The sequence below is a fragment of the Pongo pygmaeus genome, chromosome 6 (genome assembly GCF_028885625.2).
Source record: "Pongo pygmaeus isolate AG05252 chromosome 6, NHGRI_mPonPyg2-v2.0_pri, whole genome shotgun sequence".
NCBI classification, from domain to species: Eukaryota; Metazoa; Chordata; class Mammalia; order Primates; family Hominidae; genus Pongo; species Pongo pygmaeus.
The window spans coordinates 125,993,470-126,009,430 of NC_072379.2; the positions used below are offsets into that span (position 1 = coordinate 125,993,470).

The following is a 15,961-nucleotide window of genomic DNA, read 5'->3' on the forward strand; positions in this document are numbered from 1 at the left end:
ACAGAAGTATTTTTTAGTATCTGCTATACTTACAGTATTGAAAGATGTTGCTTTCCCCAACTGTGAATTCCTGGGTGTCTTGAGTGTTTGTTCAGCATTTATATGAGCCTAGTCCATCTTTTAATGATCGAATGCAATTATCATTCATGTGGTACAAAGAAAGGTGACCAGAATCCTTAAATCTTGAAGTTTTTCTAGTCATCTATGAAAGCCTCTAGTTCTTTAACAGGTATTTTCACAAAGACCTTCAGAGTAAATTCATTTTTACTGCTAACTAGGGCTTTGGACCCAGACACCTCTCTGCTCTTTCCCTGGTGAAGTAACCTGGATCTCACATAAGCTTGGCAGACAGCTCCTATCCCTCGGGCTAAGGATTAATAAAACCAGCCCCAGCAGTGAATCCGTAATTTCCTTCCCAAGTCCCACACTGCTTCTGGCCCCTGGCAAAGCCACTGCCCTGGCACAGGTTACATCTGCCCAGAAGAGGCAGGTTTCCTAACTGGTGAAGTCATTATACACATCTGCATTGCCCAATACAGTAGCCACAAGCTGCATGTGGCAATTAGTTCCTCAGATGTACAAGACACATTTCAACTGCTCCATAGCCATATGTGGCTACTATACAGAACATTTTCATCATGCACTACTGGACAGTGTGCCCTAGGTTTCCATTTTGTTCTCAATTTGGGCAAACATTGTTCTTGGACTTGGGCAGACTTTATCTCCCACTTAAGCTCAGAGTATGCAATGGTTTATTCATTTATTCATTCAACAAATATTTATCAATACCTTATCTGGCTACTGAACATATAACCACAAGTAAAACAGACATGGCACCTACTGTCATGGAGCTTACATTCTGATGGGAAAAAATTAACGATAAACAAGTCAACACCTAATGGAAATGATTCTTTCAGTTACGAATTTCAGTATGTTTATATCATTTTTAGCTTCATGGTAACAAGATATTTTGGTTTCATTCAAGTGGATCCATGCCCACAGCAGTTGGCCTGCTTTCTCTTGATTTTCTTCAGATGACAGTAACTAATGGTTTTAATATTTACTTGAATCTAGAGTTTCTTCAGCCTTTGTTTCTTTAGAACTTTTACTCAAAGCTTAATTCTTGCCTCTGTCCTTGATTCTGTCTTGAAAGGTTCTCCAAACTTTAACTTTTCAATCATCAGTTTTAAATGTAACTCTTAACTACTTATATTCTCAAATAGTACAACAAACTACTAGGCATTCGCCCTTGGAAGACACCACCTCCTCAGCTCCCTAACCTTGGCAATAGATCTTCAGAATTTCTCTTGAACTATTACCTTTCTTTCATTCTCAGTGGGCCATGCTAACTAAGCTGTCATTTCTCATACATGAATCTCTAAAAAAAACCTCCCCAAAAGGTTTATTGTCTCAATTTTGTTTCCTTACAATTGGTCATGCACACTAAATCACAACTACTTTAAAAACTACTTTTAAAAGAGCCAGTCATTGCCTCTCTCAACCTTCTCTGCACTAGGGAAGTTCCCTTGCCCCAGTCTTTCACCCCCAAAAATGTACACCTGTGCAAAGTGTGTTTCCACCTTTCTCTGTTTGAGAGCACCTGTCAGGTGCTAAGCCCACCACTCTCTGCAGGGGTTCTCAAACAACCAGAGACACTAACAGATGAGAGCTTCAGCAGTTTGGCAGCCCCACATCCCCTGACCTCACTTAACCCTAGTCACAGCTTCCAAACCAGCACCACTTCAAGGGATATTGGCATAGCAGCCAAGTTCATTGGGGCTAGGACTTCCAAAGTCAGGACAGCTGGCTCCGGGGCTAAAATTGCAGCTGTGTTTGGGAGCCTTACCATTGATTATGCCAAGAACCCTGTCTGAAGCAACAAGTCTTCTCCTATGCCATTCTGGGGTTTTGCACTCTATATATAAGTCAGTTTTTTGCTGCTTAGAACATCTGAAAATGGGTAATTTATTTTTAAATAATTTATTTCTTGTAGTTTATGGAGACCTTGAAGTCCAAAGTTAAGAGACCATATCTGGTGAGAGCGTTTTTGCTGGTGGACACTCTCTACAGTCCTAAGGTAGTACAAGGTATCAAATAGCGAGGAAGTTGAGCATGCTAAAGTGCTAGCTCAAGTCACTCTTCCTCTTCTTATAATGCTACCAGTTAATCCATTAACTCATTAATCCATGGATAGACTAATCTATTCCTATGGGATTAGTGAGCCAATCACCTCTTAAAGTCCCTACTTCTCAATACCAACACACTGGGCATTAAGTTTCAACTTTGGAGGGAAAAAATATTTAAACCATAGCACCCTCTTAGAGGCCACGGAGTTCTTTTGCCTAAGGGTGGCTTTTCTCATCCTCTTCACCATGTAAAGAAGCTGTCTCCACCACTAATAGTTCTTTCCTCCATGTCTCATCTATCTTGTGTGTTCTTTTCCCTATACCTTCTCAGGCAATCTGAGAAAAGTGATTGGCTCAAGGTTTGACAGAGGGAAGACAAATAAATACTGCACCTTATTAGTTGGGGTTCTCTAGAGTAACAAAACTAATAGGATAAATACATCTATATCTATTTATTTATCTAGGGAGTTTATTAAGTAGTATTAACTCACATGATCACAAGGTCCCACAATAGGCTATCTGCAAGCTGAGGAGCAAGGAAGCCAGTCTGGGTCCCAAAACTGAAGAATTTGTAGTCTGATGTTCAAGGGCAGGAAGCATCCAGTATGAGAGAAAGATGTAGGCTGGGAGGCTAAGCCAGTCTAACCTTTTCACACTTTTCTGCCCACTTTATATTCTGGCCATGCTGGCAGCTGATTGGATGGTGCCTATCCAGATTAGGGTGGGTCTGCCTTTCCCAGCCCACTGACTCAAATGTTAATCTCCTTTGGCAACATCCTCACAGACACACCCACGATCAGTACTTCAAGTCCTTCAATCCAATCAAGTTGACACTCAGTATTAACCATCACAAGTCCACCCCACGACAACTTGAACCTATACACATCTCCTGAGATCATACATAATCTTCAAATAGAGACAATAATAAGGTCATAATTACGTCTAACATAATACAACTATCCTTTATACAACTGGAAACGCACCAATCCCCAAGCCAAATGCCATTCCATAGAGTTAACAATACTTAAATACTGATATGGATATGAAGTCAATAAATCTTACGTCACATGATAAAGGAAAAAGGAAATAAAATGAAGATATTTTCTTAGTACAAGTGTATACATGCACAAACATGTTTTTAATAAAAGAAGGAAGAAATACTCATGACAATTACAGTCCTCGTTTCTGCAACTGGTCACGTGGTCATAGCTGGTATTGATGACTACCTTCTTCTACTACCAATTCTGTATTCCGTTTGCCTTTGGCAAGCACCTCAGCAGGTCATGGTTTTTTTTCCTGGAGTGACCCATAACCTTCATTCCTGAAGGGTCTGAGCCATCTGTAGTCCTGCCTGGATTGGGCTGTTGTAATTTCCTATTGACCTTAATCTCAGGGCATGGTAATACTAAGAGACACTCTAATGAATCTCCTATATTCCATGCATATGCTTCCTTACCTCTGTTGTGTAGTAGTAGACTGATTTCATCTTGATAGTCTGGGTCAATCACCCCAGCCAACACTGTAACTGCCTTCTTAGCCTGTTGACTTAAAGGTAGGAGGAGCCCAAAGTGTCCAGGTGGCAATCTTAACTTCCTGTTTAAAGGAATCATTGTTGTGTCTCCTGGTGTTCCTCCCTCTGGAACTAAGACCTCTGGGCCAGCAGAACATAATATTGTGGGAACAGGAAGCAAAATTTTGCTAGTGAGTCACTAGGAGTGATGGTGAGTGGTGCCATCAAATGGCCATCCTGAAGCAGCTGGATTGAAAGGATGATAGAATTGCCTTTGGAAGTCAGAATTAAAATGCCAACTGGGTGACAATACTTTGCAGGGCTGGGGCAAAGTTCTCCAGAAGGCCGTGTATGCGCTGAACCAGCATCCAATATATGGTACTGTTTCTCCCATAGCCAGGATATGCAGGGTCCAGGGATCAGGGGTGGAAGTGGAACTGGCACCTCTTATTATCACTCCTAGTAACCCACTAGTAAAATTTTTGCCACCTGGACACTTGGGGTTCCTCCTACCTTTAAGTCAATAGGCTAAGAAGGGAGTTACAATGTTGGCTAGGGTGACTGACCCAGACTATCAAGATGAAATCAGTCTACTACTCCACAACGGAGGTAAGGAAGCGTATGCATGGAATACAGGAGATCCATTAGGGCATCTCTTAGTATTACCATGCCGTCTGATTAAGGTTAATGGGAAACTACAATAGCCCAATCCAGACAGGACTACAAATGACTCAGACCCTTCAGGAATAAAGGTTTGGGTCACTCCACCTGGAAAAAAACCCACGGCCTGCTAAGGTGCTTGCTAAAGGCAAAGGGAATACAGAATGGGTAGAAGAGTATAGTCGTCAATACCAGCTATGACCACGTGACCAATTGCAGAAACAAGGACGGTAATTGTCATGAGTATTTCCTCCTCCTTTTGTTAAAAACATGTTTGTGCAGGTATACAGAAAATATCTTCATTTGTACTAAGAAAATATCTTCATTTTATTTCCTTTTTCCTTTATCTTGTGACATAAGATTTACTGACTTCACATCCATATCAGTATTTAAGTATTGTTAACTCCATGGAATAGCATTTGCGTTGGGGATTGGTACGTTTCCAGTTGCATGAAGGACAATTGTATTATGTTAGGCATAATTATGACCTTATTATTGTCTTTATTTGAAGATTATATATGATCTCAGGATGTATATGGGTTGAAGTTGACAAGGGGTGGACTTGTGATGGTTAATACTGAGTGTCAACTTGATGGGATTGAAGGACTCAAAGTATGGATCCTGGGTGTGTCTGTGAAGGTGTTGCCAAAGGAGATTAACATTTGAGTCAGTGGGCTGGGAAAGGCAGACCCACCCTTAATCAGGGGACCACCTAATTAGCTGCCAGTGCGGTCAGAATATAAAGTGGGCAGAAAAACGTGAAAAGGCTAGACTGGCCTAGCCTCCCAGCCTATATCTTTCTCCCGTGCTAGATGCTTCCTGCCCTTGAACACCAGATTCCAAATTCTTCAGCTTTGGGACTCAGACTGGCTTCCTTGCTCCTCAGTTTGCAGGCAGCCTATTGTCAAGACCTAGTGATCATGTGAGTTAATACTACTTAATAAACTCCCCTTCATATATATATATATATAGATAGATACAGATATAAATATATCCTATTAGTTCTGTCACTCTAGAGAACCCTGCCTAATATAGATTTTGTCATTACCCTACTCAGTAATCCATTATGACTCCCTATTATCTATGGAATCAAGTTTCTTTTTCATGAAGTTATTGCCTCGAAAAGATAACCCTAAAATTGAATAATTCTGTTATTAAAATACCATTTTACTTAGGAGTAAGAATTATAACCTGTTTGGTTCTGAAAATGATTTTAGATTTTTCAGGCTGATGCACCTTTTGGTTCATGTGATATATACCTGCATATGCCTCATTTTATGTAATTAAAAGTTTCCTGGTAATTATGCCCCCACAGTTTCCAATAAATTCTTCCACCACACACACACAACACACACACGCGTGCATGAAGTAGAAGAAAATCTTTTAGAGATCATTTACTGAGCTTATTGACACTAATGAAAGTTTTAAGAAGCACAAGTGAACTATTTTAGCATATTTTGGCCAACTTTACATATATTAATATTTCCCATATCCTTGTCATGTGCATGAAGCCCACATTATGTCTTTTTCCACAGGGTATAGGGCCCCATGCTCAATAGCTTGTATTAGTCACAGAATGTCTTTCTCTTGACAACTTTTGGATTTAACATCCACAAACTAAAATCAGCTCAACCTCAAACTAAAGTATCTGGTTATCATTAATAACTTCACCACTGGACAGAATGATAAAAAATAAAAAGAGAAAACTCATTTATTATGATCTCAAACTAAATGTTTTTCTCTTATGTATTTTAAAGATCTGAGAAGCAAAATTACAATTTGAGTTAATTAGTAACTATCTGAGTCCACTTTCTGTTGCTTATAACAGAATACCTGAAACTGGTTAATTTATATGAAAAATAATTTATTTTTTACAGTTATGGAGGCTGAGAAGTCTCCAAAGTCAAGGGACCACATCTGGTGAGAGCCATCTTGCTGGCAGGCACTCTCTGTGGGGTCTCAAGGCAGTGCAGGGCACGGTATCACATGGGGAGGAAGCCGAGCATGCTTACTCAGGTCTCTCTTCCTCTTCTGATAAAACCCCCAGTCACTTCTGATGATAACCCATTTATCTATTAAGCCATGAATACATTAATCAGTTCATAAAGGCAGGTTCCTCACTATCCAATCACCTCTTAAAGGCCCCACCTTTCAATACTGCCATACTGGGGATTAAGTTTCAACATAAGTTTTGGAGGGGACATTTAAATCATAGCAGTAACTGAAGCAGAACTACTAAAAGATTGTTAAAATGTTCTAATCAACTTTTCAAAAATATATAATTCCTTTTTCATGAGGGTTAAATGTATAAAAATTCAAGAATTCAAGTCATTTTTTTTTTTTTTTTTTTAGACAGGGTCTTGTTCTATTGTCCCAGCTGGAGTCCAGTGGCACAATCATCAGTCTCTGCAGCCTCCACCTCCTGGGCTCAAGTGATCCTTTCACCTCAACTTCCTGAGTAGCTGGGACTAAAAGCATGTGCCACCACCCTGGACTAATTTTTTTAAAACATTTTTTGTAGAGACAGGGTCTTTCAACCCTGGTCTCAAACTTCTAAGCTCAAATGATCCTCCTGCCTCCGTCTCCCAAAGTGCTGGGATTACAGGCTTGAGTCACCACACACAGCCTGTAATCCCAAGTCACTTTTATTATTATCATAACCTGCTTTAGTAATCCAGAGAAAGAAAATTCTTTTTGTCCTTATGTCATACTTCATTACGGTTGAATTAATTCTTGTAGTTAGAGTACATCCTAAATACAACTAAAGAAGTTAACTGATGCTTAAAGTTACTAAAGCTCAAATTATTTTTACTTTTCTTTTCTTCATAATAATCTGTTTCTGTTATCATAAATGTAGTGGTCTCTGAGAAGCTATGCACTTTTATATTTGTTACTCAGACCTCTTGAAAAATGTTCAAAATTATTAATATACACAAATTTATAGAAAATATCCATATACATTAATATACAGAAATAATTTCCTCTCAGTAGAGGAGACTAGATCATAGTGAATCAATGTTTAACCCATTTCCCAATACCATTTAACATGAGCTTCAGGCCACTAGAATTACCTCCATTGACTTAGAAAAGTACAGAAGACATAAGTCATATCAAAGACAACAGGAAAATGTTTAATTGTGTTTAAGTGCTTCTATATTTGTATGACAATATTTATTTAACAAACATTCATATAGCACTTGCTACATCAGGCAATGTTTCAAGCTTTTTTTTAATAAATATTAATTCATTTAATCCTCATAACAACCTTATGAGTTAGGTAATATCGTCCCTATTTTTCAAATGGGAAAATTGCGCCTAAAAGAAGTATCTTCCCTAAATCCCTAGAATCAATAAATGGCAAAGTCAGAATTTGAACCTATCAGTCTGGCTCCAGAGTCTGAGCTTTTAAGCACTCCATTAGGCTACCTCTCAATATTCTAATCATTTCCATATTTGGAATCTAATTTAATATAAAGGTGTTACAGCTTTTAGTCGTGTAAAAAACTTTTCTTTTTGAGATCTGAAAGTGACTTCAGATCTCAAACACCTGAGGAGACGTGCTGGTAGAGATCTGAAAGTGATTTCACTATGTGGCTGCTCCCACGCAAACACCCAACGTCTCCTTGACTCTCATCCCACTAGCTCATGTACCTCCTGCTCTGCATACACAAAACTCTATGTTTTCTCCTATAGCAACACCTACCACAATATTTGCATATTAAGTGTTACGTTCTTTAAGGGCAAGAAGCATATCTTGTTCACAGTTTTTTGTTTTTTTTTTTTTTGGTTTGTCTGTTTGTTTTCTGAGACAGACTCTCGCTCTGTCGTCCAGGCTGGAGTGCAGTGGCGCAATCTCGGCTCACTGCAAGCTCCGCCTCCCAGGTTCACGCCATTCTCCTGCCTCAGCCTCCCGAGTAGCTGGGACCATAGGTGCCTGCCACCACGCCCGGCTAATTTTTTGTATTTTTTTTAGTAGAGATGGGGTTTCACCGTGTTAGCCATGATGGTCTCGATCTCCTGACCTCGTGATTCGCCCGCCTCGGAATCCCAAAGTGCTGGGATTACAGGCGTGAGCCACCGCGCCCGGTCTTCTTGTTTACAGTTTTATCTCCAACACATGTACCTGAGCAGACAAAGCATGATTATAAGAAGTTAAACTAACTTCTTATCAAATTACAACACCTAAAATAAATAGGTTTCTTCTCTTTACCTATAGGGAGTAGGTACTCATTCCAATTTTAAAATTAGCATGTGTGTGGAAATAATCTTGTGATTTAAAGAAAATGACACTGCAGAAAAATACATTAATGAATGGTCCTCTCCATCTTGGCACAGAGATTTAAAATTTGGGTGTTTCAAAATTAAAGACACTAAAGCTCTTCGTTTTAAAAAAAATGACAACACAGATGCACTGAGCTTTTCAAACTAAAAGTCAGGAATATATACCAAGCTACTATCACAAAACACTTCCATCAAAACCCTGCAGGAAGCAAACAATTGCCAGCTAGCCCATCGCCCTTCATGTGAAATGATGTGCGTCATTTGTGCAAAGGACATCAAAAGAACTTGTCAGTTAAACAGAGGATTTAGACATACCATGAGAAAATTTTCATGCACCACTTTACGTATTTCCAGCAAAATTGCTATAGAAGCTCTTAAGGCACAATAATTTGAACCTAACTTGACTTAAGTAACCAACACAAACTACTTTTCTAAAATGTCTCCTATTTTCATAAGTGATAGAATTTAGTTATAAAAGTCCTACTAACTCTTGGAAAATAATCTACAGAGACATGGTGATTCATTTGCTTTCATTCAGCAGCATTTGCTTGTCAGATTGTTAATTATGTGCCTATTATGTGCTAGGTACTCTATTGAGTGTTCTTGTACAAATCATTTTTCTGCCAGGAAAGCCATATTGAGTTAGTAATTCCCAGATTTTTGTCAAATTCAACAGCATTATGCAATGAGTTCTTAGTATGTACAGTAAGGAAGAGCAGAATTTTAGTTGACGTAAGTAATTCTACATTTCATTTTGGATAACAGGAACATACAAACTATATACATACAACCTGAGTATTCTTATTAACTGTTCATTTTGCATTTCTGTCCAATTTGACCAGTGAATTCACTCAAATAGTCAAGTTGGTTTTGGCATTTAGGTAGGACCAGTAGGTCCATAAAGTAAGAGAGTCAAATGGGTAATGGAAGACAAACTCCCTCCTAGATCACAAGCTCCTGAGAATAAGAACTGTGACTTCTATAGTACTGGGGCCAAATGTATTTCCTGGCACAGACTATGCATTAATATATGATTGTTTGAATGAAAGAATGACCTCACTAAACTTCTCTCAAACACATCTGTAAAAATTTCCAGAGGGACCAGACATGAAGATGGTCATTTGGTCATTATCCTTATTAATATTAACCTCCCTAAGTACAGAGATCCCATAAATCAAACCTAAGTACATTAATTAACCAACACAAGTTATAACCTTACTAACAGTTAAATTTCCTAAATTCTCTCAATCTTTTATCACTGAATCTGTTTTTTTAAACTTTTTTCTTATCTTTTAAATTATTCTGATAAGTTAAAGGTTAACAAGATAATAAATCATAACTCTGCTTCAAAGCTTACCAGCTTAAATTCTATTAACAATGCCTGATTATTCAAGCTTGTCTCCTTTTTATAACTTTGAAAATAAGCTGAAATCTGCACCTCTAATCACAGTGTCCTGTACCCTTTCAACTATATGTTTGCCTTGTCTTCCACTAAATCCTAAGCTAGAGCAGGGGTCAGATTCTTGTTCCTCTTTCTTGCCATCCTCTCACCCTGACACACACTACTGTATCCACTTTAAGGGCATGTTCAGGAAAGATAATATAGTACTGCAAAAATGGGCTATTGGGGCTGGGCACGGTGGCTTATGCCTATGATCCCAGCACTTTGGGAGGCCAAGGCAGGCAGATTGCTTGAACTCAGATGTTTGAGACCAGCCTGGGAAACATGGCAAAACCCTATCTTTACAAAATATACAGAAAATAAAAATAAAAATAAATAATCAGGCACGGTGGTGTGTGCCTGTGGTCCCAGCTACTTGGGAGGCTGAGGTGGGAGGATCACCTGAGCCCAGGAGGTAGAGGTTGCAGTGAGCTGAGATCCAGCCACTGCACTCCAGCCTGGGTGACAGAGCAAGAACCTGACTCAAAAAAAAAAAAAAAAAAATGGGGAATAAGAAGGCAGAGAAAAGCACCCCAAAGCCCTCTGGTGGAAAATTGGATTAAAACCTTAAAGAGAAGTAAAATATTCTCCTTTACTGTCTCCATTTCCGTCATTGCCTTTAAAATTCATACATATATTCCACTAGTGCTAACCTAAGAGAATCAGCATTATGTAATATCCATTGCCTCAGACACTGTTGTTTGGCCAACCATAGTCATTCCCAGGCCCAAGCCACCTTATTCTGTGGCTAGGAACACTAAATGCTTATTTTTCCTGCTTCTCTTGCAGCTAAGCATTGCCCTGGACACAGTTCTGGCTGATAAGATATAAGCAAAACCCACCAGAGGGTTCCTTGAAAAGATTTTGCTTTCGTGATTAAAAAAAAAAAAAGGAGAAATATGGCTGGCATTGCCACTTCTCCCTTCATCATGTCCTGAACATACAATACCTAGGCTTACATTATGTATTTTGCAACCATGAAACAAAAAGCATGAAAATGAAAAACAAACTCAATGGGAACGGTGGAACAGAGGATTAAACAGGATTATTAAGCAACTAAACCTATGCAAACAATCCCCTATTTTCAGATAGCTTGATGTGGGAATAAAAGATTGTTGAAGTTACTGTTACTTACAGACAAATGCTTTCCAATGGAGATGCTACTTAAGACAGCCATGGTTTAAATCCTGGTTCTGCCTTTTACTGTGTGACCTTGGGCAAGTTAATAAACTTTTCCAAGCCTCCATTTCTCATCTGTAAATGGGCATAAGTGAAATTGCTACAATAGCATTGTTGTGAAAAATATAAAATAATGCATTTCAAGTACTTGGCATTGAATTTGGCACAAAGTATTTCTCTCAAACATTAAAGGCACACTTTAATACTAAATACAATAGAAATGTTTTAAAAATAAATGTTGCTTTTTTTCTCCAAATAATTACATATAAAAATTAAACATTTAAGGTGTTAGAGAAGTCAATTCTTTATTTTTAAAATCATCATTATATGTAGTTTAACTGAAGACTATTTACAATAAGAATTAAAATGTATAATGTAAATGTAAAATGTACATTTGTGTGATTAAATTAGGTAGCACAAATATTAACTAATAATTGCTATGTGGATTAAATTTTTTATATTATTCTAAGTATTGTGATACAAAATAAGCCATTTCCTCCAGCACAAGATAGACTGAAATGACTGGCAGTAACCTCACAACTTCTTGTTGCCATACCACCCAGAAACCTTAGACATGTGCATCTTTACTGTTCCATTTATTAGGTTATTTCCAGGACATTCAATCATTTCTCTTTAATCATTGAAGGAAACAGCAGATCTCTGTTAGTTGTTTTGCTTTGTTTTAGTCAGAAGCATTTTTGCTTCACTTCAACAAGATCATCACTCCAATTGTTTCTCTTTAGCAGCTTATCTTACAAGGCCAGTAAAAGACTGTGTTCCCAAGCCTAGAGACTTTCCATTTATAGCTTTCCATTAAGCCTCTTAAAAGTAGGTATTTATACCAATTAATTATTTAAAAGGTAGGGCCTTTTACGAAATAGCTTTTTTATTAATTCAAAGAGATTATAATTTTTAATCTAAACCTTTTTAAAAAGGATTTGAGTTGACTTACAACAAAAGACATAAATAGATTAAGATTGTTAAAATAAACCAAAACATATGCAAATGCTGGGAAAAAAGGATGCAAATACAAAAAATCATCATGGCCACAATTATGCAAAACATTTAACTGTGAACTTCTACTAAAGCAAAAATGGAAACAGAGTTGATTTTAAAAATCTCATTATTTTAGAGAGAAGGTGTATGGTCTATATTTTTATATGCTGATACTGAGTGTAGCCTTAGTACTAAAATTTCAGTAGGAATTTGTCTCATGGCCCTTCCCCAAGAAAAATTAAGTTCCATAATACACAGTGTTTTCGTCAGTGAGATTCAGTGGCTGCTTTGAACTTTAATAAAAGTCAATAGCATGACATTATACCATTAATTTTAAAATGATTTTAAGCTATGGAATCTGAAAAAAAATATGCAGCAGCTAAATATATAAAATTATAGATAAATAAGAACTTCTCTAATTGAAACAGAGTTAAAGTGCCTATAACTACCATAACCAGTGATTACAGAATCTGAGTAAGGAAAAAAACTGTAGTCAATAAACTGGTCACAGTGCCTTGCTTAGTTACAAATATACAAATGCAAATACAATGTCCTAAGCTCTTATGCTCTCCTGATAAGGTTGGGGATGATGCTAGAATGTCTACTCTCATTGCTCTTATTGAACATTATACTGCAAGTCCCAGTTCAATAAAGCAAAAAGAAAAAATGATACATGAGGAAGACAGGAAGAAATAAAACTGTCTTTATTCAGAGAGTGTATTGTGCACATAGAAAATCTTAAAAATCTACAAAAAGAAAGCCACTAAATCTAATAAGTTAATTGAGCAAGACTGCAGGATACAAGTTCAATAGACAACAATCATTTGTATTTCTATATATTAACAATAGGCAATTGGAAATAAAACAAAATATATTCACAATAGCGTCAAGAATCATGTAAAACTAAGGATTAAATCTAACAACATGTGTGCACAGGCAGTTCATTAAAAATTACAAATTACCACCAAGAAAAATTAAAGAAAAATTAAATAAGGACATTTCTATGCAGTGAATTTTGTCCCCTTCTCTACTTCAGTTTATATGTTGAAACCCTAACACTCAATGTGACAGTATTATAAATGGGTACTTTGATAGGTAATTGGGTTTACATGAGGCCATGAGGATGCGCCCTCATAATTTAATTAGTGTCTTTATAAGAAGAAACACCAGAGAGCGTGTCATCTCTTTCTCCGGGTGTGTGTGTGTGTGTGTGTGTGTGTGTACAAAGAAGAGGTCATGTGAGTACACAGTGAGATGGTGGCCACCTGCAAGCCAAGAGAAGGGACTTCAAAATAAAACTTACCTTCCCAGCACCTTTATCTTGGACTTCCCAACATCCATAACTATGAGAAAATAAATTTCTATTATTTCAGCTGCCCAGTCTATGATATTTTGTTATGGCATCCCAAGCTGACTAAGACAGAGATATACAGTGCTCATGGATCAGAAGACTTGAGGTTAAAATTTTAGATACCAATTCACTCCAAATTTTTCTACAAACTCAGTATAATCAGAAATAAAATCCCACTAGGTCTATATGACCCAGGAATTCCATTTGTAGGCATGTTCATAATATATTAAAAAACAGGGACTTATACAGATATTTTTATCATTGCTGGATAATTCACAGTAGGCAAAAGTTAAAAACAACCCAAGAGTCAATCAACAGGTGAATGGATAAACAAAATGTGGTATATACATACAATATACATTAGAATATTATTCAGCCACGAAAAGGAATGGCGTTCTGATATATGCTACAACATAGATGAATCTTGAAAACATTATGCTAAGGGTGTAGCAAGATGGCCAAATAAAAGTCTCCACAAATTGTCTCACCTAAAAGGAACACCACATTTCAACAACTGACTACACACAATAAAAGCACCTTAATAAAAAACAAAAATCAGGTAAGCAATCACAGTACCTGGTTTTAACTTTAGATTGCTGACAGAGGAACTAAATGTGTAGGAAAGACAGGCTGAAATCGCTGAGACCACCCCTCTCACATTCCCCAGAAATGATTACATGGCATAGAAACAGAATCTGTACACTCGAGGGAGGGAGAGCACAGTGACTGGGGGACATTGCATTGAACTGAGTGTTGCCCTGTCACAGTGGAAAGCAAAAGCGTGATGAACTCAGCCAGTGCCCACACATGAAGGGAACATTTGGACCAGACCTAACCAGAGAGGAAGTGCCCATCTCAATGGTCTGAACCTGAGTTTCTCTGCAAGTCTTGCTACTGCAGGCTAAACTGCTCTGGGATCCTAGGTGAACTTGAAAGGCAGTCTAGGACATAAGGACTGCAATTCTTAGGGAAGTCCTGATGCTGTGCTGGACTTAGAGTCAGTGGATTAGGGTGGCACATGGCCTAGAAAGACACCAGATGGGCCAGCTAGGGGAGTGCTTGTGCAACTCCTCCCACAACCGCAGGCAGCAAAGCTTGCAGCAATAAAAGGACTCCTTCCTTCTACTTGAGGAGAGGAGACAGAAGAGCAAAGAGACTTTGTCTTGCACCTTGGATGCCAGCTAAACCAACATAGGGTAGGTCAGTGGGCAGAGTAGTGAGGCCTGCATCCTAGGCCCTACCTCCCAGATGACATTTCTAGACACACTCTCGGCCAGAAGAGAAACTTCTTCTTTGAAGGGAATGAAAAGTACTGGCAGAATTCATCACCTTCTGACTAAAGGCCCCTGAACCCTGAATCACCAACAGCAATACCCAGGTGGTATACCACTGGCCTTGGGTAAGACTCTGAGACATGCTGGCTTCAGCTACCAACTCAGCCACAGTAGCGCAGAGCACCAAGTGGGCTCTTAGGGATCCCTGAATCCTGGAATAGGTTATTGGATGGCACTTATAGACCTGCCCTAGGCCAAAGGGGAGTCCACTTCCCTGAAGAGTGAGCCCCAGGCCTGGCAGCACTGACCACAAGCTGACTGAAGAGCCCCTGGGCCTTAAGTGAACCTTAGTGGTGGCCTGGAAAAACTCCCTATGGGCTAGTGGTGGTGGTGGCAACAGGGAAAGGCTTCTCTGCCTGTGGAAAGGGGAAAGAAGAATGGAAAAAGCTTTGTCTTGTGGTCTGAGTACCAGCTTAGCCACAATGCAACAGAACACCAGGTAGATTTCTAAGTTTTTTTTTTTTTAATTCTAATCCCTGGCTCCCAGATAGCATCTCTAGACCTGCATGGGTTCTGGGGAAACTGACTGCCCTGAAGGAAATGACAAAATCTGTGGCTTCCCCACCTACTGACTGTAGATCCCTAGAATCTTGAGAGAATATAGGTGGTAGTCAGGTAGCAAATATAGTGGACCTTGTGTGAGACTCAGTACTGTGCTGGCTTCAGGTCTCACCTGGGATAGTCCCAGTGGTGGTGGCCACAGGGGTGCTTGAATCATGCCATCCCCAGCTCCAGGTGGTTCAGCACAGAAAGAAAGACTTCATTTGTTTAAAAGAAAGTAGGAGAAGATAACGAGAATTCTTCCTGGTAATCCAGGGAATTCTTCCAGACCTTATCTAAGACCACCTAGGTGGTATCTTTATGAGTCCGTATTACTGGGCTTGGAACCCAAGTCTCTTTTGAATATCTAGAAAGCCTTCCCAAGAAGAATGAGCATAGAGCATAGACAAGCTCAGACTGAAAAGACTACAATAAATACCCAACTCTTTAATGCCCAGACACAGACAAACATCCAGAAGCATCAAGACCATCTAGGAAAACATGACCTCACCATACAAACTAAATAAGGGACCAGGGACCAAT

The 15,961-nt window shown here is 38.7% G+C and overlaps 1 protein-coding gene and 1 pseudogene across 2 annotated transcripts in view; one reads left to right on the forward strand and one right to left on the reverse strand.

Moving 5' to 3' along the window:
- Positions 1-15,961, reverse strand: part of GRM8 (glutamate metabotropic receptor 8) — a 938,300-nt gene that overhangs the window by 553,590 nt on the left and 368,749 nt on the right. The gene's annotated exons all lie outside the window — the stretch shown is intronic.
- LOC129040783 (ATP synthase F(0) complex subunit C2, mitochondrial-like) lies at positions 1,552-1,945 on the forward strand (annotated as a pseudogene).